The 27083-nt window shown below is 41.5% G+C and overlaps 65 non-coding genes across 65 annotated transcripts; all 65 read left to right on the top strand.

The window, feature by feature from the left end:
• Positions 1–263: 263 nt before the first annotated feature.
• On the top strand, positions 264–335 carry trnaq-cug (transfer RNA glutamine (anticodon CUG)). Its single transcript has one exon. It is a non-coding gene; the product is annotated as a tRNA-Gln (tRNA).
• A 228-nt stretch (positions 336–563) lies between these two features.
• On the top strand, positions 564–635 carry trnaq-cug (transfer RNA glutamine (anticodon CUG)). The gene has a single exon. It is a non-coding gene; the product is annotated as a tRNA-Gln (tRNA).
• A 395-nt stretch (positions 636–1030) lies between these two features.
• On the top strand, positions 1031–1102 carry trnaq-uug (transfer RNA glutamine (anticodon UUG)). The gene has a single exon. It is a non-coding gene; the product is annotated as a tRNA-Gln (tRNA).
• Positions 1103–1628: 526 nt separating this feature from the next.
• Positions 1629–1700, top strand: trnaq-cug (transfer RNA glutamine (anticodon CUG)). Its single transcript has one exon. It is a non-coding gene; the product is annotated as a tRNA-Gln (tRNA).
• Positions 1701–1928: 228 nt separating this feature from the next.
• Positions 1929–2000, top strand: trnaq-cug (transfer RNA glutamine (anticodon CUG)). Its single transcript has one exon. It is a non-coding gene; the product is annotated as a tRNA-Gln (tRNA).
• Positions 2001–2395: 395 nt separating this feature from the next.
• On the top strand, positions 2396–2467 carry trnaq-uug (transfer RNA glutamine (anticodon UUG)). Its single transcript has one exon. It is a non-coding gene; the product is annotated as a tRNA-Gln (tRNA).
• Positions 2468–2993: 526 nt separating this feature from the next.
• On the top strand, positions 2994–3065 carry trnaq-cug (transfer RNA glutamine (anticodon CUG)). The gene has a single exon. It is a non-coding gene; the product is annotated as a tRNA-Gln (tRNA).
• Positions 3066–3293: 228 nt separating this feature from the next.
• Positions 3294–3365, top strand: trnaq-cug (transfer RNA glutamine (anticodon CUG)). Its single transcript has one exon. It is a non-coding gene; the product is annotated as a tRNA-Gln (tRNA).
• A 395-nt stretch (positions 3366–3760) lies between these two features.
• trnaq-uug (transfer RNA glutamine (anticodon UUG)) lies at positions 3761–3832 on the top strand. The gene has a single exon. It is a non-coding gene; the product is annotated as a tRNA-Gln (tRNA).
• Positions 3833–4358: 526 nt separating this feature from the next.
• trnaq-cug (transfer RNA glutamine (anticodon CUG)) lies at positions 4359–4430 on the top strand. Its single transcript has one exon. It is a non-coding gene; the product is annotated as a tRNA-Gln (tRNA).
• A 228-nt stretch (positions 4431–4658) lies between these two features.
• Positions 4659–4730, top strand: trnaq-cug (transfer RNA glutamine (anticodon CUG)). The gene has a single exon. It is a non-coding gene; the product is annotated as a tRNA-Gln (tRNA).
• Positions 4731–5125: 395 nt separating this feature from the next.
• On the top strand, positions 5126–5197 carry trnaq-uug (transfer RNA glutamine (anticodon UUG)). Its single transcript has one exon. It is a non-coding gene; the product is annotated as a tRNA-Gln (tRNA).
• A 526-nt stretch (positions 5198–5723) lies between these two features.
• trnaq-cug (transfer RNA glutamine (anticodon CUG)) lies at positions 5724–5795 on the top strand. The gene has a single exon. It is a non-coding gene; the product is annotated as a tRNA-Gln (tRNA).
• Positions 5796–6023: 228 nt separating this feature from the next.
• On the top strand, positions 6024–6095 carry trnaq-cug (transfer RNA glutamine (anticodon CUG)). Its single transcript has one exon. It is a non-coding gene; the product is annotated as a tRNA-Gln (tRNA).
• Positions 6096–6490: 395 nt separating this feature from the next.
• trnaq-uug (transfer RNA glutamine (anticodon UUG)) lies at positions 6491–6562 on the top strand. The gene has a single exon. It is a non-coding gene; the product is annotated as a tRNA-Gln (tRNA).
• A 227-nt stretch (positions 6563–6789) lies between these two features.
• trnaq-cug (transfer RNA glutamine (anticodon CUG)) lies at positions 6790–6861 on the top strand. Its single transcript has one exon. It is a non-coding gene; the product is annotated as a tRNA-Gln (tRNA).
• Positions 6862–7089: 228 nt separating this feature from the next.
• trnaq-cug (transfer RNA glutamine (anticodon CUG)) lies at positions 7090–7161 on the top strand. Its single transcript has one exon. It is a non-coding gene; the product is annotated as a tRNA-Gln (tRNA).
• Positions 7162–7556: 395 nt separating this feature from the next.
• trnaq-uug (transfer RNA glutamine (anticodon UUG)) lies at positions 7557–7628 on the top strand. Its single transcript has one exon. It is a non-coding gene; the product is annotated as a tRNA-Gln (tRNA).
• A 227-nt stretch (positions 7629–7855) lies between these two features.
• On the top strand, positions 7856–7927 carry trnaq-cug (transfer RNA glutamine (anticodon CUG)). The gene has a single exon. It is a non-coding gene; the product is annotated as a tRNA-Gln (tRNA).
• A 227-nt stretch (positions 7928–8154) lies between these two features.
• On the top strand, positions 8155–8226 carry trnaq-cug (transfer RNA glutamine (anticodon CUG)). The gene has a single exon. It is a non-coding gene; the product is annotated as a tRNA-Gln (tRNA).
• Positions 8227–8454: 228 nt separating this feature from the next.
• Positions 8455–8526, top strand: trnaq-cug (transfer RNA glutamine (anticodon CUG)). The gene has a single exon. It is a non-coding gene; the product is annotated as a tRNA-Gln (tRNA).
• A 395-nt stretch (positions 8527–8921) lies between these two features.
• On the top strand, positions 8922–8993 carry trnaq-uug (transfer RNA glutamine (anticodon UUG)). The gene has a single exon. It is a non-coding gene; the product is annotated as a tRNA-Gln (tRNA).
• Positions 8994–9519: 526 nt separating this feature from the next.
• Positions 9520–9591, top strand: trnaq-cug (transfer RNA glutamine (anticodon CUG)). The gene has a single exon. It is a non-coding gene; the product is annotated as a tRNA-Gln (tRNA).
• A 228-nt stretch (positions 9592–9819) lies between these two features.
• Positions 9820–9891, top strand: trnaq-cug (transfer RNA glutamine (anticodon CUG)). Its single transcript has one exon. It is a non-coding gene; the product is annotated as a tRNA-Gln (tRNA).
• Positions 9892–10286: 395 nt separating this feature from the next.
• Positions 10287–10358, top strand: trnaq-uug (transfer RNA glutamine (anticodon UUG)). Its single transcript has one exon. It is a non-coding gene; the product is annotated as a tRNA-Gln (tRNA).
• Positions 10359–10585: 227 nt separating this feature from the next.
• Positions 10586–10657, top strand: trnaq-cug (transfer RNA glutamine (anticodon CUG)). Its single transcript has one exon. It is a non-coding gene; the product is annotated as a tRNA-Gln (tRNA).
• Positions 10658–10885: 228 nt separating this feature from the next.
• On the top strand, positions 10886–10957 carry trnaq-cug (transfer RNA glutamine (anticodon CUG)). Its single transcript has one exon. It is a non-coding gene; the product is annotated as a tRNA-Gln (tRNA).
• Positions 10958–11352: 395 nt separating this feature from the next.
• On the top strand, positions 11353–11424 carry trnaq-uug (transfer RNA glutamine (anticodon UUG)). The gene has a single exon. It is a non-coding gene; the product is annotated as a tRNA-Gln (tRNA).
• A 227-nt stretch (positions 11425–11651) lies between these two features.
• Positions 11652–11723, top strand: trnaq-cug (transfer RNA glutamine (anticodon CUG)). Its single transcript has one exon. It is a non-coding gene; the product is annotated as a tRNA-Gln (tRNA).
• Positions 11724–11950: 227 nt separating this feature from the next.
• On the top strand, positions 11951–12022 carry trnaq-cug (transfer RNA glutamine (anticodon CUG)). Its single transcript has one exon. It is a non-coding gene; the product is annotated as a tRNA-Gln (tRNA).
• A 228-nt stretch (positions 12023–12250) lies between these two features.
• On the top strand, positions 12251–12322 carry trnaq-cug (transfer RNA glutamine (anticodon CUG)). Its single transcript has one exon. It is a non-coding gene; the product is annotated as a tRNA-Gln (tRNA).
• Positions 12323–12717: 395 nt separating this feature from the next.
• Positions 12718–12789, top strand: trnaq-uug (transfer RNA glutamine (anticodon UUG)). Its single transcript has one exon. It is a non-coding gene; the product is annotated as a tRNA-Gln (tRNA).
• Positions 12790–13016: 227 nt separating this feature from the next.
• On the top strand, positions 13017–13088 carry trnaq-cug (transfer RNA glutamine (anticodon CUG)). Its single transcript has one exon. It is a non-coding gene; the product is annotated as a tRNA-Gln (tRNA).
• A 527-nt stretch (positions 13089–13615) lies between these two features.
• trnaq-cug (transfer RNA glutamine (anticodon CUG)) lies at positions 13616–13687 on the top strand. Its single transcript has one exon. It is a non-coding gene; the product is annotated as a tRNA-Gln (tRNA).
• Positions 13688–14082: 395 nt separating this feature from the next.
• trnaq-uug (transfer RNA glutamine (anticodon UUG)) lies at positions 14083–14154 on the top strand. Its single transcript has one exon. It is a non-coding gene; the product is annotated as a tRNA-Gln (tRNA).
• A 993-nt stretch (positions 14155–15147) lies between these two features.
• On the top strand, positions 15148–15219 carry trnaq-uug (transfer RNA glutamine (anticodon UUG)). The gene has a single exon. It is a non-coding gene; the product is annotated as a tRNA-Gln (tRNA).
• A 227-nt stretch (positions 15220–15446) lies between these two features.
• trnaq-cug (transfer RNA glutamine (anticodon CUG)) lies at positions 15447–15518 on the top strand. Its single transcript has one exon. It is a non-coding gene; the product is annotated as a tRNA-Gln (tRNA).
• A 994-nt stretch (positions 15519–16512) lies between these two features.
• trnaq-uug (transfer RNA glutamine (anticodon UUG)) lies at positions 16513–16584 on the top strand. The gene has a single exon. It is a non-coding gene; the product is annotated as a tRNA-Gln (tRNA).
• Positions 16585–16811: 227 nt separating this feature from the next.
• Positions 16812–16883, top strand: trnaq-cug (transfer RNA glutamine (anticodon CUG)). The gene has a single exon. It is a non-coding gene; the product is annotated as a tRNA-Gln (tRNA).
• A 227-nt stretch (positions 16884–17110) lies between these two features.
• On the top strand, positions 17111–17182 carry trnaq-cug (transfer RNA glutamine (anticodon CUG)). The gene has a single exon. It is a non-coding gene; the product is annotated as a tRNA-Gln (tRNA).
• Positions 17183–17877: 695 nt separating this feature from the next.
• Positions 17878–17949, top strand: trnaq-uug (transfer RNA glutamine (anticodon UUG)). The gene has a single exon. It is a non-coding gene; the product is annotated as a tRNA-Gln (tRNA).
• A 227-nt stretch (positions 17950–18176) lies between these two features.
• Positions 18177–18248, top strand: trnaq-cug (transfer RNA glutamine (anticodon CUG)). Its single transcript has one exon. It is a non-coding gene; the product is annotated as a tRNA-Gln (tRNA).
• A 227-nt stretch (positions 18249–18475) lies between these two features.
• Positions 18476–18547, top strand: trnaq-cug (transfer RNA glutamine (anticodon CUG)). Its single transcript has one exon. It is a non-coding gene; the product is annotated as a tRNA-Gln (tRNA).
• Positions 18548–19242: 695 nt separating this feature from the next.
• trnaq-uug (transfer RNA glutamine (anticodon UUG)) lies at positions 19243–19314 on the top strand. Its single transcript has one exon. It is a non-coding gene; the product is annotated as a tRNA-Gln (tRNA).
• A 227-nt stretch (positions 19315–19541) lies between these two features.
• On the top strand, positions 19542–19613 carry trnaq-cug (transfer RNA glutamine (anticodon CUG)). Its single transcript has one exon. It is a non-coding gene; the product is annotated as a tRNA-Gln (tRNA).
• A 227-nt stretch (positions 19614–19840) lies between these two features.
• trnaq-cug (transfer RNA glutamine (anticodon CUG)) lies at positions 19841–19912 on the top strand. Its single transcript has one exon. It is a non-coding gene; the product is annotated as a tRNA-Gln (tRNA).
• Positions 19913–20139: 227 nt separating this feature from the next.
• On the top strand, positions 20140–20211 carry trnaq-cug (transfer RNA glutamine (anticodon CUG)). Its single transcript has one exon. It is a non-coding gene; the product is annotated as a tRNA-Gln (tRNA).
• Positions 20212–20438: 227 nt separating this feature from the next.
• Positions 20439–20510, top strand: trnaq-cug (transfer RNA glutamine (anticodon CUG)). The gene has a single exon. It is a non-coding gene; the product is annotated as a tRNA-Gln (tRNA).
• A 227-nt stretch (positions 20511–20737) lies between these two features.
• Positions 20738–20809, top strand: trnaq-cug (transfer RNA glutamine (anticodon CUG)). The gene has a single exon. It is a non-coding gene; the product is annotated as a tRNA-Gln (tRNA).
• Positions 20810–21037: 228 nt separating this feature from the next.
• On the top strand, positions 21038–21109 carry trnaq-cug (transfer RNA glutamine (anticodon CUG)). The gene has a single exon. It is a non-coding gene; the product is annotated as a tRNA-Gln (tRNA).
• Positions 21110–21504: 395 nt separating this feature from the next.
• On the top strand, positions 21505–21576 carry trnaq-uug (transfer RNA glutamine (anticodon UUG)). Its single transcript has one exon. It is a non-coding gene; the product is annotated as a tRNA-Gln (tRNA).
• A 227-nt stretch (positions 21577–21803) lies between these two features.
• On the top strand, positions 21804–21875 carry trnaq-cug (transfer RNA glutamine (anticodon CUG)). Its single transcript has one exon. It is a non-coding gene; the product is annotated as a tRNA-Gln (tRNA).
• A 228-nt stretch (positions 21876–22103) lies between these two features.
• On the top strand, positions 22104–22175 carry trnaq-cug (transfer RNA glutamine (anticodon CUG)). Its single transcript has one exon. It is a non-coding gene; the product is annotated as a tRNA-Gln (tRNA).
• A 695-nt stretch (positions 22176–22870) lies between these two features.
• trnaq-uug (transfer RNA glutamine (anticodon UUG)) lies at positions 22871–22942 on the top strand. The gene has a single exon. It is a non-coding gene; the product is annotated as a tRNA-Gln (tRNA).
• A 227-nt stretch (positions 22943–23169) lies between these two features.
• trnaq-cug (transfer RNA glutamine (anticodon CUG)) lies at positions 23170–23241 on the top strand. The gene has a single exon. It is a non-coding gene; the product is annotated as a tRNA-Gln (tRNA).
• Positions 23242–23468: 227 nt separating this feature from the next.
• On the top strand, positions 23469–23540 carry trnaq-cug (transfer RNA glutamine (anticodon CUG)). Its single transcript has one exon. It is a non-coding gene; the product is annotated as a tRNA-Gln (tRNA).
• Positions 23541–24235: 695 nt separating this feature from the next.
• trnaq-uug (transfer RNA glutamine (anticodon UUG)) lies at positions 24236–24307 on the top strand. The gene has a single exon. It is a non-coding gene; the product is annotated as a tRNA-Gln (tRNA).
• Positions 24308–24534: 227 nt separating this feature from the next.
• On the top strand, positions 24535–24606 carry trnaq-cug (transfer RNA glutamine (anticodon CUG)). Its single transcript has one exon. It is a non-coding gene; the product is annotated as a tRNA-Gln (tRNA).
• Positions 24607–24833: 227 nt separating this feature from the next.
• Positions 24834–24905, top strand: trnaq-cug (transfer RNA glutamine (anticodon CUG)). Its single transcript has one exon. It is a non-coding gene; the product is annotated as a tRNA-Gln (tRNA).
• A 227-nt stretch (positions 24906–25132) lies between these two features.
• trnaq-cug (transfer RNA glutamine (anticodon CUG)) lies at positions 25133–25204 on the top strand. The gene has a single exon. It is a non-coding gene; the product is annotated as a tRNA-Gln (tRNA).
• A 227-nt stretch (positions 25205–25431) lies between these two features.
• On the top strand, positions 25432–25503 carry trnaq-cug (transfer RNA glutamine (anticodon CUG)). Its single transcript has one exon. It is a non-coding gene; the product is annotated as a tRNA-Gln (tRNA).
• A 227-nt stretch (positions 25504–25730) lies between these two features.
• Positions 25731–25802, top strand: trnaq-cug (transfer RNA glutamine (anticodon CUG)). Its single transcript has one exon. It is a non-coding gene; the product is annotated as a tRNA-Gln (tRNA).
• Positions 25803–26030: 228 nt separating this feature from the next.
• On the top strand, positions 26031–26102 carry trnaq-cug (transfer RNA glutamine (anticodon CUG)). Its single transcript has one exon. It is a non-coding gene; the product is annotated as a tRNA-Gln (tRNA).
• A 395-nt stretch (positions 26103–26497) lies between these two features.
• Positions 26498–26569, top strand: trnaq-uug (transfer RNA glutamine (anticodon UUG)). Its single transcript has one exon. It is a non-coding gene; the product is annotated as a tRNA-Gln (tRNA).
• Positions 26570–26796: 227 nt separating this feature from the next.
• Positions 26797–26868, top strand: trnaq-cug (transfer RNA glutamine (anticodon CUG)). Its single transcript has one exon. It is a non-coding gene; the product is annotated as a tRNA-Gln (tRNA).
• The last annotated feature ends 215 nt before the right edge of the window (positions 26869–27083 follow it).

Genomic DNA, 27083 nt, shown 5'->3' with positions numbered 1-27083 from the left:
AATCCAGCAATCCGAGTTCGACTCTCGGTGGAACCTTTCTGCTACATGCTCTTTATCTGGGGTTGTACCAGCTTTCGTTGTTGAAGACTAGTGTAAACAGAAAGTGTCTTTCAGTTAACCAAATCAAATACCTCAACTAATTATCTTGTTGCTGGAAGTCCTTGTCTGTAGTTGTTGCAACATGCATTCTCCCATGACAAGTCACTTTGAGCTTAACTTGGTCTGTGAACCCAGCAAAACAAGACTCAGAAGTGTCTCATGTAGGTTCCATGGTGTAATGGTTAGCACTCTGGACTCTGAATCCAGCAATCCGAGTTCGACTCTCGGTGGAACCTTTCTGCTACATGCTCTTTATCTGGGATTGTACCAGCTTTCATTGTTGAAGACTACTGTAAACAGAAAGTGTCTTTCAGTTGACCAAATCGAATACCTCAACTAAATATCTTGTTGCTGGAAGTCCTTGTCTGTAGTTGTTGCAACTTGCATCCTCTCAAGACAAGTCACTTTGAGCTTAACTTGGTCTGTGAACCCAGCAAAACAGAAGAATCAGAACTTATCTTTTAGGTTCCATGGTGTAATGGTTAGCACTCTGGACTCTGAATCCAGCAATCTGAGTTCAACTCTCAGTGGAACCTTTTGATTCATTAGTGTTGATTCCAGCTTGCAGGTCTTTTCTCCATGCAAGCTCTATCACATGCTTGCGGTCTATATAATTCCAGCATATTTCATGAATTGTTTTCAGAATTTTTACATGCTTGTTCTTGTGGCAAACAGCTTTCTGATTATCCTAGAATTGGTGAAGTCATTTAAATCCAAATATGCTAGGGTCTCAGGACAGGATGTTTTGCTATGTGTTCAGCAAAACAGTATTCACAAAAGCTAATTTCTTTGGTTGCGTGATGCAGTAGTAAGCACAACAGACTCTGAAATCAACGGCAGAGAAGTTGGAAACCTATTTGCTGGTTCCATGGTGTTAGCATTCTGAACTCTGAATCCAGCAACTCATTTGCTAGAAACAACTTTTGCTGTGGGTTCCATGGTGTAATGGTCAGCACTCTGGACTTTGAATCCAGTGATCCGAGTTCGACTCTCGGTGGAACCTTTCTGCTACATGCTCTTTATCTGGGATTGTACCAGCTTTCATTGTTGAAGACTACTGTAAACAGAAAGTGTCTTTCAGTTGACCAAATCAAATACCTCCACTAATTACCTTGTTGCTGGAAGTCCTTGTCTGTAGTTGTTGCAACCTGCATTCTCCCATGACAAGTCACTTTGAGCTTAACTTGGTCTGTGAACCCAGCAAAACAAGACTCAGAAATGTCTAATGTAGGTTCCATGGTGTAATGGTTAGCACTCTGGACTCTGAATCCAGCAATCCAAGTTCGACTCTCGGTGGAACCTTTCTGCTACATGCTCTTTATCTGGGGTTGTACCAGCTTTCGTTGTTGAAGACTAGTGTAAACAGAAAGTGTCTTTCAGTTGACCAAATCAAATACCTCAACTAATTATCTTGTTGCTGGAAGTCCTTGTCTGTAGTTGTTGCAACATGCATTCTCCCATGACAAGTCACTTTGAGCTTAACTTGGTCTGTGAACCCTGCAAAACAAGACTCAGAAGCGTCTCATGTAGGTTCCATGGTGTAATGGTTAGCACTCTGGACTCTGAATCCAGCAATCCGAGTTCGACTCTCGGTGGAACCTTTCTGCTACATGCTCTTTATCTGGGATTGTACCAGCTTTCATTGTTGAAGACTACTGTAAACAGAAAGTGTCTTTCAGTTGACCAAATCGAATACCTCAACTAAATATCTTGTTGCTGGAAGTCCTTGTCTGTAGTTGTTGCAACTTGCATCCTCTCAAGACAAGTCACTTTGAGCTTAACTTGGTCTGTGAACCCAGCAAAACAGAAGAATCAGAACTTAACTTTTAGGTTCCATGGTGTAATGGTTAGCACTCTGGACTCTGAATCCAGCAATCTGAGTTCAACTCTCAGTGGAACCTTTTGATTCATTAGTGTTGATTCCAGCTTGCAGGTCTTTTCTCCATGCAAGCTCTATCACATGCTTGCGGTCTATATAATTCCAGCATATTTCATGAATTGTTTTCAGAATTTTTACATGCTTGTTCTTGTGGCAAACAGCTTTCTGATTATCCTAGAATTGGTGAAGTCATTTAAATCCAAATATGCTAGGGTCTCAGGACAGGATGTTTTGCTATGTGTTCAGCAAAACAGTATTCACAAAAGCTAATTTCTTTGGTTGCGTGATGCAGTAGTAAGCACAACAGACTCTGAAATCAACGGCAGAGAAGTTGGAAACCTATTTGCTGGTTCCATGGTGTTAGCATTCTGAACTCTGAATCCAGCAACTCATTTGCTAGAAACAACTTTTGCTGTGGGTTCCATGGTGTAATGGTGAGCACTCTGGACTTTGAATCCAGTGATCCGAGTTCGACTCTCGGTGGAACCTTTCTGCTACATGCTCTTTATCTGGGATTGTACCAGCTTTCATTGTTGAAGACTACTGTAAACAGAAAGTGTCTTTCAGTTGACCAAATCAAATACCTCCACTAATTACCTTGTTGCTGGAAGTCCTTGTCTGTAGTTGTTGCAACCTGCATTCTCCCATGACAAGTCACTTTGAGCTTAACTTGGTCTGTGAACCCAGCAAAACAAGACTCAGAAATGTCTAATGTAGGTTCCATGGTGTAATGGTTAGCACTCTGGACTCTGAATCCAGCAATCCAAGTTCGACTCTCGGTGGAACCTTTCTGCTACATGCTCTTTATCTGGGGTTGTACCAGCTTTCGTTGTTGAAGACTAGTGTAAACAGAAAGTGTCTTTCAGTTAACCAAATCAAATACCTCAACTAATTATCTTGTTGCTGGAAGTCCTTGTCTGTAGTTGTTGCAACATGCATTCTCCCATGACAAGTCACTTTGAGCTTAACTTGGTCTGTGAACCCAGCAAAACAAGACTCAGAAGTGTCTCATGTAGGTTCCATGGTGTAATGGTTAGCACTCTGGACTCTGAATCCAGCAATCCGAGTTCGACTCTCGGTGGAACCTTTCTGCTACATGCTCTTTATCTGGGATTGTACCAGCTTTCATTGTTGAAGACTACTGTAAACAGAAAGTGTCTTTCAGTTGACCAAATCGAATACCTCAACTAAATATCTTGTTGCTGGAAGTCCTTGTCTGTAGTTGTTGCAACTTGCATCCTCTCAAGACAAGTCACTTTGAGCTTAACTTGGTCTGTGAACCCAGCAAAACAGAAGAATCAGAACTTATCTTTTAGGTTCCATGGTGTAATGGTTAGCACTCTGGACTCTGAATCCAGCAATCTGAGTTCAACTCTCAGTGGAACCTTTTGATTCATTAGTGTTGATTCCAGCTTGCAGGTCTTTTCTCCATGCAAGCTCTATCACATGCTTGCGGTCTATATAATTCCAGCATATTTCATGAATTGTTTTCAGAATTTTTACATGCTTGTTCTTGTGGCAAACAGCTTTCTGATTATCCTAGAATTGGTGAAGTCATTTAAATCCAAATATGCTAGGGTCTCAGGACAGGATGTTTTGCTATGTGTTCAGCAAAACAGTATTCACAAAAGCTAATTTCTTTGGTTGCGTGATGCAGTAGTAAGCACAACAGACTCTGAAATCAACGGCAGAGAAGTTGGAAACCTATTTGCTGGTTCCATGGTGTTAGCATTCTGAACTCTGAATCCAGCAACTCATTTGCTAGAAACAACTTTTGCTGTGGGTTCCATGGTGTAATGGTCAGCACTCTGGACTTTGAATCCAGTGATCCGAGTTCGACTCTCGGTGGAACCTTTCTGCTACATGCTCTTTATCTGGGATTGTACCAGCTTTCATTGTTGAAGACTACTGTAAACAGAAAGTGTCTTTCAGTTGACCAAATCAAATACCTCCACTAATTACCTTGTTGCTGGAAGTCCTTGTCTGTAGTTGTTGCAACCTGCATTCTCCCATGACAAGTCACTTTGAGCTTAACTTGGTCTGTGAACCCAGCAAAACAAGACTCAGAAATGTCTAATGTAGGTTCCATGGTGTAATGGTTAGCACTCTGGACTCTGAATCCAGCAATCCAAGTTCGACTCTCGGTGGAACCTTTCTGCTACATGCTCTTTATCTGGGGTTGTACCAGCTTTCGTTGTTGAAGACTAGTGTAAACAGAAAGTGTCTTTCAGTTGACCAAATCAAATACCTCAACTAATTATCTTGTTGCTGGAAGTCCTTGTCTGTAGTTGTTGCAACATGCATTCTCCCATGACAAGTCACTTTGAGCTTAACTTGGTCTGTGAACCCTGCAAAACAAGACTCAGAAGCGTCTCATGTAGGTTCCATGGTGTAATGGTTAGCACTCTGGACTCTGAATCCAGCAATCCGAGTTCGACTCTCGGTGGAACCTTTCTGCTACATGCTCTTTATCTGGGATTGTACCAGCTTTCATTGTTGAAGACTACTGTAAACAGAAAGTGTCTTTCAGTTGACCAAATCGAATACCTCAACTAAATATCTTGTTGCTGGAAGTCCTTGTCTGTAGTTGTTGCAACTTGCATCCTCTCAAGACAAGTCACTTTGAGCTTAACTTGGTCTGTGAACCCAGCAAAACAGAAGAATCAGAACTTAACTTTTAGGTTCCATGGTGTAATGGTTAGCACTCTGGACTCTGAATCCAGCAATCTGAGTTCAACTCTCAGTGGAACCTTTTGATTCATTAGTGTTGATTCCAGCTTGCAGGTCTTTTCTCCATGCAAGCTCTATCACATGCTTGCGGTCTATATAATTCCAGCATATTTCATGAATTGTTTTCAGAATTTTTACATGCTTGTTCTTGTGGCAAACAGCTTTCTGATTATCCTAGAATTGGTGAAGTCATTTAAATCCAAATATGCTAGGGTCTCAGGACAGGATGTTTTGCTATGTGTTCAGCAAAACAGTATTCACAAAAGCTAATTTCTTTGGTTGCGTGATGCAGTAGTAAGCACAACAGACTCTGAAATCAATGGCAGAGAAGTTGGAAACCTATTTGCTGGTTCCATGGTGTTAGCATTCTGGACTCTGAATCCAGCAACTCATTTGCTAGAAACAACTTTTGCTGTGGGTTCCATGGTGTAATGGTCAGCACTCTGGACTTTGAATCCAGTGATCCGAGTTCGACTCTCGGTGGAACCTTTCTGCTACATGCTCTTTATCTGGGATTGTACCAGCTTTCATTGTTGAAGACTACTGTAAACAGAAAGTGTCTTTCAGTTGACCAAATCGAATACCTCAACTAAATATCTTGTTGCTGGAAGTCCTTGTCTGTAGTTGTTGCAACTTGCATCCTCTCAAGACAAGTCACTTTGAGCTTAACTTGGTCTGTGAACCCAGCAAAACAAGACTCAGAAATGTCTAATGTAGGTTCCATGGTGTAATGGTTAGCACTCTGGACTCTGAATCCAGCAATCCAAGTTCGACTCTCGGTGGAACCTTTCTGCTACATGCTCTTTATCTGGGGTTGTACCAGCTTTCGTTGTTGAAGACTAGTGTAAACAGAAAGTGTCTTTCAGTTGACCAAATCAAATACCTCAACTAATTATCTTGTTGCTGGAAGTCCTTGTCTGTAGTTGTTGCAACATGCATTCTCCCATGACAAGTCACTTTGAGCTTAACTTGGTCTGTGAACCCTGCAAAACAAGACTCAGAAGCGTCTCATGTAGGTTCCATGGTGTAATGGTTAGCACTCTGGACTCTGAATCCAGCAATCCGAGTTCGACTCTCGGTGGAACCTTTCTGCTACATGCTCTTTATCTGGGATTGTACCAGCTTTCATTGTTGAAGACTACTGTAAACAGAAAGTGTCTTTCAGTTGACCAAATCGAATACCTCAACTAAATATCTTGTTGCTGGAAGTCCTTGTCTGTAGTTGTTGCAACTTGCATCCTCTCAAGACAAGTCACTTTGAGCTTAACTTGGTCTGTGAACCCAGCAAAACAGAAGAATCAGAACTTAACTTTTAGGTTCCATGGTGTAATGGTTAGCACTCTGGACTCTGAATCCAGCAATCTGAGTTCAACTCTCAGTGGAACCTTTTGATTCATTAGTGTTGATTCCAGCTTGCAGGTCTTTTCTCCATGCAAGCTCTATCACATGCTTGCGGTCTATATAATTCCAGCATATTTCATGAATTGTTTTCAGAATTTTTACATGCTTGTTCTTGTGGCAAACAGCTTTCTGATTATCCTAGAATTGGTGAAGTCATTTAAATCCAAATATGCTAGGGTCTCAGGACAGGATGTTTTGCTATGTGTTCAGCAAAACAGTATTCACAAAAGCTAATTTCTTTGGTTGCGTGATGCAGTAGTAAGCACAACAGACTCTGAAATCAATGGCAGAGAAGTTGGAAACCTATTTGCTGGTTCCATGGTGTTAGCATTCTGGACTCTGAATCCAGCAACTCATTTGCTAGAAACAACTTTTGCTGTGGGTTCCATGGTGTAATGGTCAGCACTCTGGACTTTGAATCCAGTGATCCGAGTTCGACTCTCGGTGGAACCTTTCTGCTACATGCTCTTTATCTGGGATTGTACCAGCTTTCATTGTTGAAGACTACTGTAAACAGAAAGTGTCTTTCAGTTGACCAAATCAAATACCTCAACTAATTATCTTGTTGCTGGAAGTCCTTGTCTGTAGTTGTTGCAACCTGCATTCTCCCATGACAAGTCACTTTGAGCTTAACTTGGTCTGTGAACCGAGCAAAACAAGACTCAGAAGTGTCTAACGTAGGTTCCATGGTGTAATGGTTAGCACTCTGGACTCTGAATCCAGCAATCCGAGTTCGACTCTCGGTGGAACCTTTCTGCTACATGCTCTTTATCTGGGATTGTACCAGCTTTCATTGTTGAAGACTACTGTAAACAGAAAGTGTCTTTTAGTTGACCAAATCGAATACCTCAACTAAATATCTTGTTGCTGGAAGTCCTTGTCTGTAGTTGTTGCAACTTGCATCCTCTCAAGACAAGTCACTTTGAGCTTAACTTGGTCTGTGAACCCAGCAAAACAGAAGAATCAGAACTTATCTTTTAGGTTCCATGGTGTAATGGTTAGCACTCTGGACTCTGAATCCAGCAATCTGAGTTCAACTCTCAGTGGAACCTTTTGATTCATTAGTGTTGATTCCAGCTTGCAGGTCTTTTCTCCATGCAAGCTCTATCACATGCTTGCGGTCTATATAATTCCAGCATATTTCATGAATTGTTTTCAGAATTTTTACATGCTTGTTCTTGTGGCAAACAGCTTTCTGATTATCCTAGAATTGGTGAAGTCATTTAAATCCAAATATGCTAGGGTCTCAGGACAGGATGTTTTGCTATGTGTTCAGCAAAACAGTATTCACAAAAGCTAATTTCTTTGGTTGCGTGATGCAGTAGTAAGCACAACAGACTCTGAAATCAACGGCAGAGAAGTTGGAAACCTATTTGCTGTTTCCATGGTGTTAGCATTCTGGACTCTGAATCCAGCAACTCATTTGCTAGAAACAACTTTTGCTGTGGGTTCCATGGTGTAATGGTCAGCACTCTGGACTTTGAATCCAGTGATCCGAGTTCGACTCTCGCTGGAACCTTTCTGCTACATGCTCTTTATCTGGGATTGTACCAGCTTTCATTGTTGAAGACTACTGTAAACAGAAAGTGTCTTTCAGTTGACCAAATCAAATACCTCCACTAATTACCTTGTTGCTGGAAGTCCTTGTCTGTAGTTGTTGCAACCTGCATTCTCCCATGACAAGTCACTTTGAGCTTAACTTGGTCTGTGAACCCAGCAAAACAAGACTCAGAAATGTCTAATGTAGGTTCCATGGTGTAATGGTTAGCACTCTGGACTCTGAATCCAGCAATCCGAGTTCGATTCTCGGTGGAACCTTTCTGCTACATGCTCTTTATCTGGGGTTGTACCAGCTTTCGTTGTTGAAGACTACTGTAAACAGAAAGTGTCTTTCAGTTGACCAAATCAAATACCTCAACTAATTATCTTGTTGCTGGAAGTCCTTGTCTGTAGTTGTTGCAACATGCATTCTCCCATGACAAGTCACTTTGAGCTTAACTTGGTCTGTGAACCCAGCAAAACAAGACTCAGAAGTGTCTCATGTAGGTTCCATGGTGTAATGGTTAGCACTCTGGACTCTGAATCCAGCAATCCGAGTTCGACTCTCGGTGGAACCTTTCTGCTACATGCTCTTTATCTGGGATTGTACCAGCTTTCATTGTTGAAGACTACTGTAAACAGAAAGTGTCTTTCAGTTGACCAAATCGAATACCTCAACTAAATATCTTGTTGCTGGAAGTCCTTGTCTGTAGTTGTTGCAACTTGCATCCTCTCAAGACAAGTCACTTTGAGCTTAACTTGGTCTGTGAACCCAGCAAAACAGAAGAATCAGAACTTATCTTTTAGGTTCCATGGTGTAATGGTTAGCACTCTGGACTCTGAATCCAGCAATCTGAGTTCAACTCTCAGTGGAACCTTTTGATTCATTAGTGTTGATTCCAGCTTGCAGGTCTTTTCTCCATGCAAGCTCTATCACATGCTTGCGGTCTATATAATTCCAGCATATTTCATGAATTGTTTTCAGAATTTTTACATGCTTGTTCTTGTGGCAAACAGCTTTCTGATTATCCTAGAATTGGTGAAGTCATTTAAATCCAAATATGCTAGGGTCTCAGGACAGGATGTTTTGCTATGTGTTCAGCAAAACAGTATTCACAAAAGCTAATTTCTTTGGTTGCGTGATGCAGTAGTAAGCACAACAGACTCTGAAATCAACGGCAGAGAAGTTGGAAACCTATTTGCTGGTTCCATGGTGTTAGCATTCTGAACTCTGAATCCAGCAACTCATTTGCTAGAAACAACTTTTGCTGTGGGTTCCATGGTGTAATGGTCAGCACTCTGGACTTTGACTCCAGTGATCCGAGTTCGACTCTCGGTGGAACCTTTCTGCTACATGCTCTTTATCTGGGATTGTACCAGCTTTCATTGTTGAAGACTACTGTAAACAGAAAGTGTCTTTCAGTTGACCAAATCAAATACCTCCACTAATTACCTTGTTGCTGGAAGTCCTTGTCTGTAGTTGTTGCAACCTGCATTCTCCCATGACAAGTCACTTTGAGCTTAACTTGGTCTGTGAACCCAGCAAAACAAGACTCAGAAATGTCTAATGTAGGTTCTATGGTGTAATGGTTAGCACTCTGGACTCTGAATCCAGCAATCCAAGTTCGACTCTCGGTGGAACCTTTCTGCTACATGCTCTTTATCTGGGGTTGTACCAGCTTTCGTTGTTGAAGACTAGTGTAAACAGAAAGTGTCTTTCAGTTGACCAAATCAAATACCTCAACTAATTATCTTGTTGCTGGAAGTCCTTGTCTGTAGTTGTTGCAACATGCATTCTCCCATGACAAGTCACTTTGAGCTTAACTTGGTCTGTGAACCCTGCAAAACAAGACTCAGAAGCGTCTCATGTAGGTTCCATGGTGTAATGGTTAGCACTCTGGACTCTGAATCCAGCAATCCGAGTTCGACTCTCGGTGGAACCTTTCTGCTACATGCTCTTTATCTGGGATTGTACCAGCTTTCATTGTTGAAGACTACTGTAAACAGAAAGTGTCTTTCAGTTGACCAAATCGAATACCTCAACTAAATATCTTGTTGCTGGAAGTCCTTGTCTGTAGTTGTTGCAACTTGCATCCTCTCAAGACAAGTCACTTTGAGCTTAACTTGGTCTGTGAACCCAGCAAAACAGAAGAATCAGAACTTAACTTTTAGGTTCCATGGTGTAATGGTTAGCACTCTGGACTCTGAATCCAGCAATCTGAGTTCAACTCTCAGTGGAACCTTTTGATTCATTAGTGTTGATTCCAGCTTGCAGGTCTTTTCTCCATGCAAGCTCTATCACATGCTTGCGGTCTATATAATTCCAGCATATTTCATGAATTGTTTTCAGAATTTTTACATGCTTGTTCTTGTGGCAAACAGCTTTCTGATTATCCTAGAATTGGTGAAGTCATTTAAATCCAAATATGCTAGGGTCTCAGGACAGGATGTTTTGCTATGTGTTCAGCAAAACAGTATTCACAAAAGCTAATTTCTTTGGTTGCGTGATGCAGTAGTAAGCACAACAGACTCTGAAATCAATGGCAGAGAAGTTGGAAACCTATTTGCTGGTTCCATGGTGTTAGCATTCTGGACTCTGAATCCAGCAACTCATTTGCTAGAAACAACTTTTGCTGTGGGTTCCATGGTGTAATGGTCAGCACTCTGGACTTTGAATCCAGTGATCCGAGTTCGACTCTCGGTGGAACCTTTCTGCTACATGCTCTTTATCTGGGATTGTACCAGCTTTCATTGTTGAAGACTACTGTAAACAGAAAGTGTCTTTCAGTTGACCAAATCAAATACCTCAACTAATTATCTTGTTGCTGGAAGTCCTTGTCTGTAGTTGTTGCAACCTGCATTCTCCCATGACAAGTCACTTTGAGCTTAACTTGGTCTGTGAACCGAGCAAAACAAGACTCAGAAGTGTCTAACGTAGGTTCCATGGTGTAATGGTTAGCACTCTGGACTCTGAATCCAGCAATCCGAGTTCGACTCTCGGTGGAACCTTTCTGCTACATGCTCTTTATCTGGGATTGTACCAGCTTTCATTGTTGAAGACTACTGTAAACAGAAAGTGTCTTTTAGTTGACCAAATCGAATACCTCAACTAAATATCTTGTTGCTGGAAGTCCTTGTCTGTAGTTGTTGCAACTTGCATCCTCTCAAGACAAGTCACTTTGAGCTTAACTTGGTCTGTGAACCCAGCAAAACAGAAGAATCAGAACTTATCTTTTAGGTTCCATGGTGTAATGGTTAGCACTCTGGACTCTGAATCCAGCAATCTGAGTTCAACTCTCAGTGGAACCTTTTGATTCATTAGTGTTGATTCCAGCTTGCAGGTCTTTTCTCCATGCAAGCTCTATCACATGCTTGCGGTCTATATAATTCCAGCATATTTCATGAATTGTTTTCAGAATTTTTACATGCTTGTTCTTGTGGCAAACAGCTTTCTGATTATCCTAGAATTGGTGAAGTCATTTAAATCCAAATATGCTAGGGTCTCAGGACAGGATGTTTTGCTATGTGTTCAGCAAAACAGTATTCACAAAAGCTAATTTCTTTGGTTGCGTGATGCAGTAGTAAGCACAACAGACTCTGAAATCAACGGCAGAGAAGTTGGAAACCTATTTGCTGTTTCCATGGTGTTAGCATTCTGGACTCTGAATCCAGCAACTCATTTGCTAGAAACAACTTTTGCTGAGGGTTCCATGGTGTAATGGTCAGCACTCTGGACTTTGAATCCAGTGATCCGAGTTCGACTCTCGCTGGAACCTTTCTGCTACATGCTCTTTATCTGGGATTGTACCAGCTTTCATTGTTGAAGACTACTGTAAACAGAAAGTGTCTTTCAGTTGACCAAATCAAATACCTCTACTAATTATCTTGTTGCTGGAAGTCCTTGTCTGTAGTTGTTGCAACCTGCATTCTCCCATGACAAGTCACTTTGAGCTTAACTTGGTCTGTGAACCCAGCAAAACAAGACTCAGAAATGTCTAATGTAGGTTCCATGGTGTAATGGTTAGCACTCTGGACTCTGAATCCAGCAATCCGAGTTCGACTCTCGGTGGAACCTTTCTGCTACATGCTCTTTATCTGGGGTTGTACCAGCTTTCATTGTTGAAGACTACTGTAAACAGAAAGTGTCTTTCAGTTGACCAAATCAAATACCTCAACTAATTATCTTGTTGCTGGAAGTCCTTGTCTGTAGTTGTTGCAACATGCATTCTCCCATGACAAGTCACTTTGAGCTTAACTTGGTCTGTGAACCCAGCAAAACAAGACTCAGAAGCGTCTCATGTAGGTTCCATGGTGTAATGGTTAGCACTCTGGACTCTGAATCCAGCAATCCGAGTTCGACTCTCGGTGGAACCTTTCTGCTACATGCTCTTTATCTGGGATTGTACCAGCTTTCATTGTTGAAGACTACTGTAAACAGAAAGTGTCTTTCAGTTGACCAAATCGAATACCTCAACTAAATATCTTGTTGCTGGAAGTCCTTGTCTGTAGTTGTTGCAACTTGCATCCTCTCAAGACAAGTCACTTTGAGCTTAACTTGGTCTGTGAACCCAGCAAAACAGAAGAATCAGAACTTATCTTTTAGGTTCCATGGTGTAATGGTTAGCACTCTGGACTCTGAATCCAGCAATCTGAGTTCAACTCTCAGTGGAACCTTTTGATTCATTAGTGTTGATTCCAGCTTGCAGGTCTTTTCTCCATGCAAGCTCTATCACATGCTTGCGGTCTATATAATTCCAGCATATTTCATGAATTGTTTTCAGAATTTTTACATGCTTGTTCTTGTGGCAAACAGCTTTCTGATTATCCTAGAATTGGTGAAGTCATTTAAATCCAAATATGCTAGGGTCTCAGGACAGGATGTTTTGCTATGTGTTCAGCAAAACAGTATTCACAAAAGCTAATTTCTTTGGTTACGTGATGCAGTAGTAAGCACAACAGACTCTGAAATCAACGGCAGAGAAGTTGGAAACCTATTTGCTGTTTCCATGGTGTTAGCATTCTGGACTCTGAATCCAGCAACTCATTTGCTAGAAACAACTTTTGCTGTGGGTTCCATGGTGTAATGGTCAGCACTCTGGACTTTGAATCCAGTGATCCGAGTTCGACTCTCGGTGGAACCTTTCTGCTACATGCTCTTTATCTGGGATTGTACCAGCTTTCATTGTTGAAGACTACTGTAAACAGAAAGTGTCTTTCAGTTGACCAAATCAAATACCTCAACTAATTATCTTGTTGCTGGAAGTCCTTGTCTGTAGTTGTTGCAACCTGCATTCTCCCATGACAAGTCACTTTGAGCTTAACTTGGTCTGTGAACCCAGCAAAACAAGACTCAGAAATGTCTAATGTAGGTTCCATGGTGTAATGGTTAGCACTCTGGACTCTGAATCCAGCAATCCGAGTTCGACTCTCGGTGGAACCTTTCTGCTACATGCTCTTTATCTGGGGTTGTACCAGCTTTTGTTGTTGAAGACTAGTGTAAACAGAAAGTGTCTTTCAGTTGACCAAATCAAATACCTCAACTAATTATCTTGTTGCTGGAAGTCCTTGTCTGTAGTTGTTGCAACATGCATTCTCCCATGACAAGTCACTTTGAGCTTAACTTGGTCTGTGAACCGAGCAAAACAAGACTCAGAAGTGTCTAACGTAGGTTCCATGGTGTAATGGTTAGCACTCTGGACTCTGAATCCAGCAATCTGAGTTCGACTCTCGGTGGAACCTTTCTGCTACATGCTCTTTATCTGGGATTGTACCAGCTTTCATTGTTGAAGACTACTGTAAACAGAAAGTGTCTTTCAGTTGACCAAATCGAATACCTCAACTAAAAATCTTGTTGCTGGAAGTCCTTGTCTGTAGTTGTTGCAACTTGCATCCTCTCAAGACAAGTCACTTTGAGCTTAACTTGGTCTGTGAACCCAGCAAAACAGAAGAATCAGAACTTATCTTTTAGGTTCCATGGTGTAATGGTTAGCACTCTGGACTCTGAATCCAGCAATCTGAGTTCAACTCTCAGTGGAACCTTTTGATTCATTAGTGTTGATTCCAGCTTGCAGGTCTTTTCTCCATGCAAGCTCTATCACATGCTTGCGGTCTTTATAATTCCAGCATATTTCATGAATTGTTTTCAGAATTTTTACATGCTTGTTCTTGTGGCAAACAGCTTTCTGATTATCCTAGAATTGGTGAAGTCATTTAAATCCAAATATGCTAGGGTCTCAGGACAGGATGTTTTGCTATGTGTTCAGCAAAACAGTATTCACAAAAGCTAATTTCTTTGGTTGCGTGATGCAGTAGTAAGCACAACAGACTCTGAAATCAACGGCAGAGAAGTTGGAAACCTATTTGCTGGTTCCATGGTGTTAGCATTCTGGACTCTGAATCCAGCAACTCATTTGCTAGAAACAACTTTTGCCGTGGGTTCCATGGTGTAATGGTCAGCACTCTGGACTTTGAATCCTGTGATCCGAGTTCGACTCTCGGTGGAACCTTTCTACTACATACTCTTTATCTGGGATTGTACCAGCTTTCATTGTTGAAGACTACTGTAAACAGAAAGTGTCTTTCAGTTGACCAAATCAAATACCTCAACTAATTATCTTGTTGCTGGAAGTCCTTGTCTGTAGTTGTTGCAACATGCATTCTCCCATGACAAGTCACTTTGAGCTTAACTTGGTCTGTGAACCCAGCAAAACAAGACTCAGAAGTGTCTAACGTAGGTTCCATGGTGTAATGGTTAGCACGCTGGACTCTGAATCCAGCAATCCAAGTTCGACTCTCGGTGAACCTTTCTGCTACATGCTCTTTATCAGGGGTTGTACCAGCTTTTGTTGTTGAAGACTAGTGTAAACAGAAAGTGTCTTTCAGTTGACCAAATCGAATACCTCAACTAAACATCTTGTTGCTGGAAGTCCTTGTCTGTAGTTGTTGCAACTTGCATCCTCTCAAGACAAGTCACTTTGAGCTTAACTTGTTCTGTGAACCCAGCAAAACAGAAGAATCAGAACTTATCTTTTAGGTTCCATGGTGTAATGGTTAGCACTCTGGACTCTGAATCCAGCAATCTGAGTTCAACTCTCAGTGGAACGTTTTGATTCATTAGTGTTGATTCCAGCTTGCAGGTCTTTTCTCCATGCAAGCTCTATCACATGCTTGCGGTCTTTATAATTCCAGCATATTTCATGAATTGTTTTCAGAATTTTTACATGCTTGTTCTTGTGGCAAACAGCTTTCTGATTATCCTAGAATTGGTGAAGTCATTTAAATCCAAATATGCTAGGGTCTCAGGACAGGATGTTTTGCTATGTGTTCAGCAAAACAGTATTCACAAAAGCTAATTTCTTTGGTTGCGTGATGCAGTAGTAAGCACAACAGACTCTGAAATCAACGGCAGAGAAGTTGGAAACCTATTTGCTGGTTCCATGGTGTTAGCATTCTGAACTCTGAATCCAGCAACTCATTTGCTAGAAACAACTTTTGCTGTGGGTTCCATGGTGTAATGGTCAGCACTCTGGACTTTGAATCCAGTGATCCGAGTTCGACTCTCGGTGGAACCTTTCTGCTACATGCTCTTTATCTGGGATTGTACCAGCTTTCATTGTTGAAGACTACTGTAAACAGAAAGTGTCTTTCAGTTGACCAAATCAAATACCTCAACTAATTATCTTGTTGCTGGAAGTCCTTGTCTGTAGTTGTTGCAACCTGCATTCTCCCATGACAAGTCACTTTGAGCTTAACTTGGTCTGTGAACCGAGCAAAACAAGACTCAGAAGTGTCTAAAGTAGGTTCCATGGTGTAATGGTTAGCACTCTGGACTCTGAATCCAGCAATCCGAGTTCGACTCTCGGTGGAACCTTTCTGCTACATGCTCTTTATCTGGGGTTGTACCAGCTTTCGTTGTTGAAGACTACTGTAAACAGAAAGTGTCTTTCAGTTGACCAAATCAAATACCTCAACTAATTATCTTGTTGCTGGAAGTCCTTGTCTGTAGTTGTTGCAACATGCATTCTCCCATGACAAGTCACTTTGAGCTTAACTTGGTCTGTGAACCCAGCAAAACAAGACTCAGAAGTGTCTAACGTGGGTTCCATGGTGTAATGGTTAGCACGCTGGACTCTGAATCCAGCAATCCAAGTTCGACTCTCGGTGGAACCTTTCTGCTACATGCTCTTTATCAGGGGTTGTACCAGCTTTTGTTGTTGAAGACTAGTGTAAACAGAAAGTGTCTTTCAGTTGACCAAATCGAATACCTCAACTAAACATCTTGTTGCTGGAAGTCCTTGTCTGTAGTTGTTGCAACTTGCATCCTCTCAAGACAAGTCACTTTGAGCTTAACTTGTTCTGTGAACCCAGCAAAACAGAAGAATCAGAACTTATCTTTTAGGTTCCATGGTGTAATGGTTAGCACTCTGGACTCTGAATCCAGCAATCTGAGTTCAACTCTCAGTGGAACGTTTTGATTCATTAGTGTTGATTCCAGCTTGCAGGTCTTTTCTCCATGCAAGCTCTATCACATGCTTGCGGTCTTTATAATTCCAGCATATTTCATGAATTGTTTTCAGAATTTTTACATGCTTGTTCTTGTGGCAAACAGCTTTCTGATTATCCTAGAATTGGTGAAGTCATTTAAATCCAAATATGCTAGGGTCTCAGGACAGGATGTTTTGCTATGTGTTCAGCAAAACAGTATTCACAAAAGCTAATTTCTTTGGTTGCGTGATGCAGTAGTAAGCACAACAGACTCTGAAATCAACGGCAGAGAAGTTGGAAACCTATTTGCTGTTTCCATGGTGTTAGCATTCTGGACTCTGAATCCAGCAACTCATTTGCTAGAAACAACTTTTGCTGTGGGTTCCATGGTGTAATGGTCAGCACTCTGGACTTTGAATCCAGTGATCCGAGTTCGACTCTCGGTGGAACCTTTCTGCTACATGCTCTTTATCTGGGATTGTACCAGCTTTCATTGTTGAAGACTACTGTAAACAGAAAGTGTCTTTCAGTTGACCAAATCAAATACCTCCACTAATTACCTTGTTGCTGGAAGTCCTTGTCTGTAGTTGTTGCAACCTGCATTCTCCCATGACAAGTCACTTTGAGCTTAACTTGGTCTGTGAACCCAGCAAAACAAGACTCAGAAATGTCTAATGTAGGTTCCATGGTGTAATGGTTAGCACTCTGGACTCTGAATCCAGCAATCCGAGTTCGACTCTCGGTGGAACCTTTCTGCTACATGCTCTTTATCTGGGGTTGTACCAGCTTTCGTTGTTGAAGACTAGTGTAAACAGAAAGTGTCTTTCAGTTGACCAAATCAAATACCTCAACTAATTATCTTGTTGCTGGAAGTCCTTGTCTGTAGTTGTTGCAACATGCATTCTCCCATGACAAGTCACTTTGAGCTTAACTTGGTCTGTGAACCCAGCAAAACAAGACTCAGAAGCGTCTCATGTAGGTTCCATGGTGTAATGGTTAGCACTCTGGACTCTGAATCCAGCAATCCGAGTTCGACTCTCGGTGGAACCTTTCTGCTACATGCTCTTTATCTGGGATTGTACCAGCTTTCATTGTTGAAGACTACTGTAAACAGAAAGTGTCTTTCAGTTGACCAAATCGAATACCTCAACTAAATATCTTGTTGCTGGAAGTCCTTGTCTGTAGTTGTTGCAACTTGCATCCTCTCAAGACAAGTCACTTTGAGCTTAACTTGGTCTGTGAACCCAGCAAAACAGAAGAATCAGAACTTATCTTTTAGGTTCCATGGTGTAATGGTTAGCACTCTGCACTCTGAATCCAGCAATCTGAGTTCAACTCTCAGTGGAACCTTTTGATTCATTAGTGTTGATTCCAGCTTGCAGGTCTTTTCTCCATGCAAGCTCTATCACATGCTTGCGGTCTTTATAATTCCAGCATATTTCATGAATTGTTTTCAGAATTTTTACATGCTTGTTCTTGTGGCAAACAGCTTTCTGATTATCCTAGAATTGGTGAATTCATTTAAATCCAAATATGCTAGGGTCTCAGGACAGGATGTTTTGCTATGTGTTCAGCAAAACAGTATTCACAAAAGCTAATTTCTTTGGTTGCGTGATGCAGTAGTAAGCACAACAGACTCTGAAATCAATGGCAGAGAAGTTGGAAACCTATTTGCTGGTTCCATGGTGTTAGCATTCTGGACTCTGAATCCAGCAACTCATTTGCTAGAAACAACTGTTGCTGTGGGTTCCATGGTGTAATGGTCAGCACTCTGGACTTTGAATCCAGTGATCCGAGTTCGACTCTCGGTGGAACCTTTCTGCTACATGCTCTTTATCTGGGATTGTACCAGCTTTCATTGTTGAAGACTACTGTAAACAGAAAGTGTCTTTCAGTTGACCAAATCAAATACCTCAACTAATTATCTTGTTGCTGGAAGTCCTTGTCTGTAGTTGTTGCAACCTGCATTCTCCCATGACAAGTCACTTTGAGCTTAACTTGGTCTGTGAACCGAGCAAAACAAGACTCAGAAGTGTCTAACGTAGGTTCCATGGTGTAATGGTTAGCACTCTGGACTCTGAATCCAGCAATCCGAGTTCGACTCTCGGTGGAACCTTTCTGCTACATGCTCTTTATCTGGGGTTGTACCAGCTTTCGTTGTTGAAGACTAGTGTAAACAGAAAGTGTCTTTCAGTTGACCAAATCAAATACCTCAACTAATTATCTTGTTGCTGGAAGTCCTTGTCTGTAGTTGTTGCAACATGCATTCTCCCATGACAAGTCACTTTGAGCTTAACTTGGTCTGTGAACCCAGCAAAACAAGACTCAGAAGTGTCTCATGTAGGTTCCATGGTGTAATGGTTAGCACTCTGGACTCTGAATCCAGCAATCCGAGTTCGACTCTCGGTGGAACCTTTCTGCTACATGCTCTTTATCTGGGATTGTACCAGCTTTCATTGTTGAAGACTACTGTAAACAGAAAGTGTCTTTCAGTTGACCAAATCGAATACCTCAACTAAATATCTTGTTGCTGGAAGTCCTTGTCTGTAGTTGTTGCAACTTGCATCCTCTCAAGACAAGTCACTTTGAGCTTAACTTGGTCTGTGAACCCAGCAAAACAGAAGAATCAGAACTTATCTTTTAGGTTCCATGGTGTAATGGTTAGCACTCTGGACTCTAAATCCAGCAATCAGAGTTCAACTCTCAGTGGAACCTTTTGATTCATTAGTGTTGATTCCAGCTTGCAGGTCTTTTCTCCATGCAAGCTCTATCACATGCTTGCGGTCTATATAATTCCAGCATATTTCATGAATTGTTTTCAGAATTTTTACATGCTTGTTCTTGTGGCAAACAGCTTTCTGATTATCCTAGAATTGGTGAAGTCATTTAAATCCAAATATGCTAGGGTCTCAGGACAGGATGTTTTGCTATGTGTTCAGCAAAACAGTATTCACAAAAGCTAATTTCTTTGGTTGCGTGATGCAGTAGTAAGCACAACAGACTCTGAAATCAACGGCAGAGAAGTTGGAAACCTATTTGCTGTTTCCATGGTGTTAGCATTCTGGACTCTGAATCCAGCAACTCATTTGCTAGAAACAACTTTTGCTGTGGGTTCCATGGTGTAATGGTCAGCACTCTGGACTTTGAATCCAGTGATCCGAGTTCGACTCTCGGTGGAACCTTTCTGCTACATGCTCTTTATCTGGGATTGTACCAGCTTTCATTGTTGAAGACTACTGTAAACAGAAAGTGTCTTTCAGTTGACCAAATCAAATACCTCTACTAATTATCTTGTTGCTGGAAGTCCTTGTCTGTAGTTGTTGCAACCTGCATTCTCCCATGACAAGTCACTTTGAGCTTAACTTGGTCTGTGAACCCAGCAAAACAAGACTCAGAAATGTCTAATGTAGGTTCCATGGTGTAATGGTTAGCACTCTGGACTCTGAATCCAGCAATCCGAGTTCGACTCTCGGTGGAACCTTTCTGCTACATGCTCTTTATCTGGGGTTGTACCAGCTTTCGTTGTTGAAGACTAGTGTAAACAGAAAGTGTCTTTCAGTTGACCAAATCAAATACCTCAACTAATTATCTTGTTGCTGGAAGTCCTTGTCTGTAGTTGTTGCAACATGCATTCTCCCATGACAAGTCACTTTGAGCTTAACTTGGTCTGTGAACCCAGCAAAACAAGACTCAGAAGTGTCTCATGTAGGTTCCATGGTGTAATGGTTAGCACTCTGGACTCTGAATCCAGCAATCCGAGTTCGACTCTCGGTGGAACCTTTCTGCTACATGCTCTTTATCTGGGATTGTACCAGCTTTCATTGTTGAAGACTACTGTAAACAGAAAGTGTCTTTCAGTTGACCAAATCAAATACCTCTACTAATTATCTTGTTGCTGGAAGTCCTTGTCTGTAGTTGTTGCAACCTGCATTCTCCCATGACAAGTCACTTTGAGCTTAACTTGGTCTGTGAACCCAGCAAAACAAGACTCAGAAATGTCTAATGTAGGTTCCATGGTGTAATGGTTAGCACTCTGGACTCTGAATCCAGCAATCCGAGTTCGACTCTCGGTGGAACCTTTCTGCTACATGCTCTTTATCTGGGGTTGTACCAGCTTTCGTTGTTGAAGACTAGTGTAAACAGAAAGTGTCTTTCAGTTGACCAAATCAAATACCTCAACTAATTATCTTGTTGCTGGAAGTCCTTGTCTGTAGTTGTTGCAACATGCATTCTCCCATGACAAGTCACTTTGAGCTTAACTTGGTCTGTGAACCCAGCAAAACAAGACTCAGAAGTGTCTCATGTAGGTTCCATGGTGTAATGGTTAGCACTCTGGACTCTGAATCCAGCAATCCGAGTTCGACTCTCGGTGGAACCTTTCTGCTACATGCTCTTTATCTGGGATTGTACCAGCTTTCATTGTTGAAGACTACTGTAAACAGAAAGTGTCTTTCAGTTGACCAAATCAAATACCTCAACTAATTATCTTGTTGCTGGAAGTCCTTGTCTGTAGTTGTTGCAACATGCATTCTCCCATGACAAGTCACTTTGAGCTTAACTTGGTCTGTGAACCCAGCAAAACAAGACTCAGAAATGTCTAATGTAGGTTCCATGGTGTAATGGTTAGCACTCTGGACTCTGAATCCAGCAATCCGAGTTCGACTCTCGGTGGAACCTTTCTGCTACATGCTCTTTATCTGGGATTGTACCAGCTTTCATTGTTGAAGACTACTGTAAACAGAAAGTGTATTTCAGTTGACCAAATCGAATACCTCAACTAAATATCTTGTTGCTGGAAGTCCTTGTCTGTAGTTGTTGCAACTTGCATCCTCTCAAGACAAGTCACTTTGAGCTTAACTTGGTCTGTGAACCCAGCAAAACAGAAGAATCAGAACTTATCTTTTAGGTTCCATGGTGTAATGGTTAGCACTCTGGACTCTGAATCCAGCAATCTGAGTTCAACTCTCAGTGGAACCTTTTGATTCATTAGTGTTGATTCCAGCTTGCAGGTCTTTTCTCCATGCAAGCTCTATCACATGCTTGCGGTCTATATAATTCCAGCATATTTCATGAATTGTTTTCAGAATTTTTACATGCTTGTTCTTGTGGCAAACAGCTTTCTGATTATCCTAGAATTGGTGAAGTCATTTAAATCCAAATATGCTAGGGTCTCAGGACAGGATGTTTTGCTATGTGTTCAGCAAAACAGTATTCACAAAAGCTAATTTCTTTGGTTGCGTGATGCAGTAGTAAGCACAACAGACTCTGAAATCAACGGCAGAGAAGTTGGAAACCTATTTGCTGTTTCCATGGTGTTAGCATTCTGGACTCTGAATCCAGCAACTCATTTGCTAGAAACAACTTTTGCTGTGGGTTCCATGGTGTAATGGTCAGCACTCTGGACTTTGAATCCAGTGATCCGAGTTCGACTCTCGGTGGAACCTTTCTGCTACATGCTCTTTATCTGGGATTGTACCAGCTTTCATTGTTGAAGACTACTGTAAACAGAAAGTGTCTTTCAGTTGACCAAATCAAATACCTCTACTAATTATCTTGTTGCTGGAAGTCCTTGTCTGTAGTTGTTGCAACCTGCATTCTCCCATGACAAGTCACTTTGAGCTTAACTTGGTATGTGAACCCAGAAAAACAAGACTCAGAAATGTCTAATGTAGGTTCCATGGTGTAATGGTTAGCACTCTGGACTCTGAATCCAGCAATCCGAGTTCGACTCTCGGTGGAACCTTTCTGCTACATGCTCTTTATCTGGGATTGTACCAGCTTTCATTGTTGAAGACTACTGTAAACAGAAAGTGTCTTTCAGTTGACCAAATCGAATACCTCAACTAAATATCTTGTTGCTGGAAGTCCTTGTCTGTAGTTGTTGCAACTTGCATCCTCTCAAGACAAGTCACTTTGAGCTTAACTTGGTCTGTGAACCCAGCAAAACAGAAGAATCAGAACTTATCTTTTAGGTTCCATGGTGTAATGGTTAGCACTCTGGACTCTGAATCCAGCAATCCGAGTTCGACTCTCGGTGGAACCTTTCTGCTACATGCTCTTTATCTGGGATTGTACCAGCTTTCATTGTTGAAGACTACTGTAAACAGAAAGTGTCTTTCAGTTGACCAAATCGAATACCTCAACTAAATATCTTGTTGCTGGAAGTCCTTGTCTGTAGTTGTTGCAACTTGCATCCTCTCAAGACAAGTCACTTTGAGCTTAACTTGGTCTGTGAACCCAGCAAAACAGAAGAATCAGAACTTATCTTTTAGGTTCCATGGTGTAATGGTTAGCACTCTGCACTCTGAATCCAGCAATCTGAGTTCAACTCTCAGTGGAACCTTTTGATTCATTAGTGTTGATTCCAGCTTGCAGGTCTTTTCTCCATGCAAGCTCTATCACATGCTTGCGGTCTTTATAATTCCAGCATATTTCATGAATTGTTTTCAGAATTTTTACATGCTTGTTCTTGTGGCAAACAGCTTTCTGATTATCCTAGAATTGGTGAATTCATTTAAATCCAAATATGCTAGGGTCTCAGGACAGGATGTTTTGCTATGTGTTCAGCAAAACAGTATTCACAAAAGCTAATTTCTTTGGTTGCGTGATGCAGTAGTAAGCACAACAGACTCTGAAATCAATGGCAGAGAAGTTGGAAACCTATTTGCTGGTTCCATGGTGTTAGCATTCTGGACTCTGAATCCAGCAACTCATTTGCTAGAAACAACTGTTGCTGTGGGTTCCATGGTGTAATGGTCAGCACTCTGGACTTTGAATCCAGTGATCCGAGTTCGACTCTCGGTGGAACCTTTCTGCTACATGCTCTTTATCTGGGATTGTACCAGCTTTCATTGTTGAAGACTACTGTAAACAGAAAGTGTCTTTCAGTTGACCAAATCAAATACCTCAACTAATTATCTTGTTGCTGGAAGTCCTTGTCTGTAGTTGTTGCAACCTGCATTCTCCCATGACAAGTCACTTTGAGCTTAACTTGGTCTGTGAACCGAGCAAAACAAGACTCAGAAGTGTCTAACGTAGGTTCCATGGTGTAATGGTTAGCACTCTGGACTCTGAATCCAGCAATCCGAGTTCGACTCTCGGTGGAACCTTTCTGCTACATGCTCTTTATCTGGGGTTGTACCAGCTTTCGTTGTTGAAGACTAGTGTAAACAGAAAGTGTCTTTCAGTTGACCAAATCAAATACCTCAACTAATTATCTTGTTGCTGGAAGTCCTTGTCTGTAGTTGTTGCAACATGCATTCTCCCATGACAAGTCACTTTGAGCTTAACTTGGTCTGTGAACCCAGCAAAACAAGACTCAGAAGTGTCTCATGTAGGTTCCATGGTGTAATGGTTAGCACTCTGGACTCTGAATCCAGCAATCCGAGTTCGACTCTCGGTGGAACCTTTCTGCTACATGCTCTTTATCTGGGATTGTACCAGCTTTCATTGTTGAAGACTACTGTAAACAGAAAGTGTCTTTCAGTTGACCAAATCGAATACCTCAACTAAATATCTTGTTGCTGGAAGTCCTTGTCTGTAGTTGTTGCAACTTGCATCCTCTCAAGACAAGTCACTTTGAGCTTAACTTGGTCTGTGAACCCAGCAAAACAGAAGAATCAGAACTTATCTTTTAGGTTCCATGGTGTAATGGTTAGCACTCTGGACTCTAAATCCAGCAATCAGAGTTCAACTCTCAGTGGAACCTTTTGATTCATTAGTGTTGATTCCAGCTTGCAGGTCTTTTCTCCATGCAAGCTCTATCACATGCTTGCGGTCTATATAATTCCAGCATATTTCATGAATTGTTTTCAGAATTTTTACATGCTTGTTCTTGTGGCAAACAGCTTTCTGATTATCCTAGAATTGGTGAAGTCATTTAAATCCAAATATGCTAGGGTCTCAGGACAGGATGTTTTGCTATGTGTTCAGCAAAACAGTATTCACAAAAGCTAATTTCTTTGGTTGCGTGATGCAGTAGTAAGCACAACAGACTCTGAAATCAACGGCAGAGAAGTTGGAAACCTATTTGCTGTTTCCATGGTGTTAGCATTCTGGACTCTGAATCCAGCAACTCATTTGCTAGAAACAACTTTTGCTGTGGGTTCCATGGTGTAATGGTCAGCACTCTGGACTTTGAATCCAGTGATCCGAGTTCGACTCTCGGTGGAACCTTTCTGCTACATGCTCTTTATCTGGGATTGTACCAGCTTTCATTGTTGAAGACTACTGTAAACAGAAAGTGTCTTTCAGTTGACCAAATCAAATACCTCTACTAATTATCTTGTTGCTGGAAGTCCTTGTCTGTAGTTGTTGCAACCTGCATTCTCCCATGACAAGTCACTTTGAGCTTAACTTGGTCTGTGAACCCAGCAAAACAAGACTCAGAAATGTCTAATGTAGGTTCCATGGTGTAATGGTTAGCACTCTGGACTCTGAATCCAGCAATCCGAGTTCGACTCTCGGTGGAACCTTTCTGCTACATGCTCTTTATCTGGGGTTGTACCAGCTTTCGTTGTTGAAGACTAGTGTAAACAGAAAGTGTCTTTCAGTTGACCAAATCAAATACCTCAACTAATTATCTTGTTGCTGGAAGTCCTTGTCTGTAGTTGTTGCAACATGCATTCTCCCATGACAAGTCACTTTGAGCTTAACTTGGTCTGTGAACCCAGCAAAACAAGACTCAGAAGTGTCTCATGTAGGTTCCATGGTGTAATGGTTAGCACTCTGGACTCTGAATCCAGCAATCCGAGTTCGACTCTCGGTGGAACCTTTCTGCTACATGCTCTTTATCTGGGATTGTACCAGCTTTCATTGTTGAAGACTACTGTAAACAGAAAGTGTCTTTCAGTTGACCAAATCAAATACCTCTACTAATTATCTTGTTGCTGGAAGTCCTTGTCTGTAGTTGTTGCAACCTGCATTCTCCCATGACAAGTCACTTTGAGCTTAACTTGGTCTGTGAACCCAGCAAAACAAGACTCAGAAATGTCTAATGTAGGTTCCATGGTGTAATGGTTAGCACTCTGGACTCTGAATCCAGCAATCCGAGTTCGACTCTCGGTGGAACCTTTCTGCTACATGCTCTTTATCTGGGGTTGTACCAGCTTTCGTTGTTGAAGACTAGTGTAAACAGAAAGTGTCTTTCAGTTGACCAAATCAAATACCTCAACTAATTATCTTGTTGCTGGAAGTCCTTGTCTGTAGTTGTTGCAACATGCATTCTCCCATGACAAGTCACTTTGAGCTTAACTTGGTCTGTGAACCCAGCAAAACAAGACTCAGAAGTGTCTCATGTAGGTTCCATGGTGTAATGGTTAGCACTCTGGACTCTGAATCCAGCAATCCGAGTTCGACTCTCGGTGGAACCTTTCTGCTACATGCTCTTTATCTGGGATTGTACCAGCTTTCATTGTTGAAGACTACTGTAAACAGAAAGTGTCTTTCAGTTGACCAAATCAAATACCTCAACTAATTATCTTGTTGCTGGAAGTCCTTGTCTGTAGTTGTTGCAACATGCATTCTCCCATGACAAGTCACTTTGAGCTTAACTTGGTCTGTGAACCCAGCAAAACAAGACTCAGAAATGTCTAATGTAGGTTCCATGGTGTAATGGTTAGCACTCTGGACTCTGAATCCAGCAATCCGAGTTCGACTCTCGGTGGAACCTTTCTGCTACATGCTCTTTATCTGGGATTGTACCAGCTTTCATTGTTGAAGACTACTGTAAACAGAAAGTGTATTTCAGTTGACCAAATCGAATACCTCAACTAAATATCTTGTTGCTGGAAGTCCTTGTCTGTAGTTGTTGCAACTTGCATCCTCTCAAGACAAGTCACTTTGAGCTTAACTTGGTCTGTGAACCCAGCAAAACAGAAGAATCAGAACTTATCTTTTAGGTTCCATGGTGTAATGGTTAGCACTCTGGACTCTGAATCCAGCAATCTGAGTTCAACTCTCAGTGGAACCTTTTGATTCATTAGTGTTGATTCCAGCTTGCAGGTCTTTTCTCCATGCAAGCTCTATCACATGCTTGCGGTCTATATAATTCCAGCATATTTCATGAATTGTTTTCAGAATTTTTACATGCTTGTTCTTGTGGCAAACAGCTTTCTGATTATCCTAGAATTGGTGAAGTCATTTAAATCCAAATATGCTAGGGTCTCAGGACAGGATGTTTTGCTATGTGTTCAGCAAAACAGTATTCACAAAAGCTAATTTCTTTGGTTGCGTGATGCAGTAGTAAGCACAACAGACTCTGAAATCAACGGCAGAGAAGTTGGAAACCTATTTGCTGTTTCCATGGTGTTAGCATTCTGGACTCTGAATCCAGCAACTCATTTGCTAGAAACAACTTTTGCTGTGGGTTCCATGGTGTAATGGTCAGCACTCTGGACTTTGAATCCAGTGATCCGAGTTCGACTCTCGGTGGAACCTTTCTGCTACATGCTCTTTATCTGGGATTGTACCAGCTTTCATTGTTGAAGACTACTGTAAACAGAAAGTGTCTTTCAGTTGACCAAATCAAATACCTCTACTAATTATCTTGTTGCTGGAAGTCCTTGTCTGTAGTTGTTGCAACCTGCATTCTCCCATGACAAGTCACTTTGAGCTTAACTTGGTATGTGAACCCAGAAAAACAAGACTCAGAAATGTCTAATGTAGGTTCCATGGTGTAATGGTTAGCACTCTGGACTCTGAATCCAGCAATCCGAGTTCGACTCTCGGTGGAACCTTTCTGCTACATGCTCTTTATCTGGGATTGTACCAGCTTTCATTGTTGAAGACTACTGTAAACAGAAAGTGTATTTCAGTTGACCAAATCGAATACCTCAACTAAATATCTTGTTGCTGGAAGTCCTTGTCTGTAGTTGTTGCAACTTGCATCCTCTCAAGACAAGTCACTTTGAGCTTAACTTGGTCTGTGAACCCAGCAAAACAGAAGAATCAG

Source organism: Brachyhypopomus gauderio, unplaced genomic scaffold (assembly GCF_052324685.1).
Source record: "Brachyhypopomus gauderio isolate BG-103 unplaced genomic scaffold, BGAUD_0.2 sc77, whole genome shotgun sequence".
NCBI classification, from domain to species: domain Eukaryota; kingdom Metazoa; phylum Chordata; class Actinopteri; order Gymnotiformes; family Hypopomidae; genus Brachyhypopomus; species Brachyhypopomus gauderio.
The sequence above is the reverse complement of the archived record's forward strand: the minus strand, read 5'-3'. Positions and strand labels throughout refer to the sequence as shown.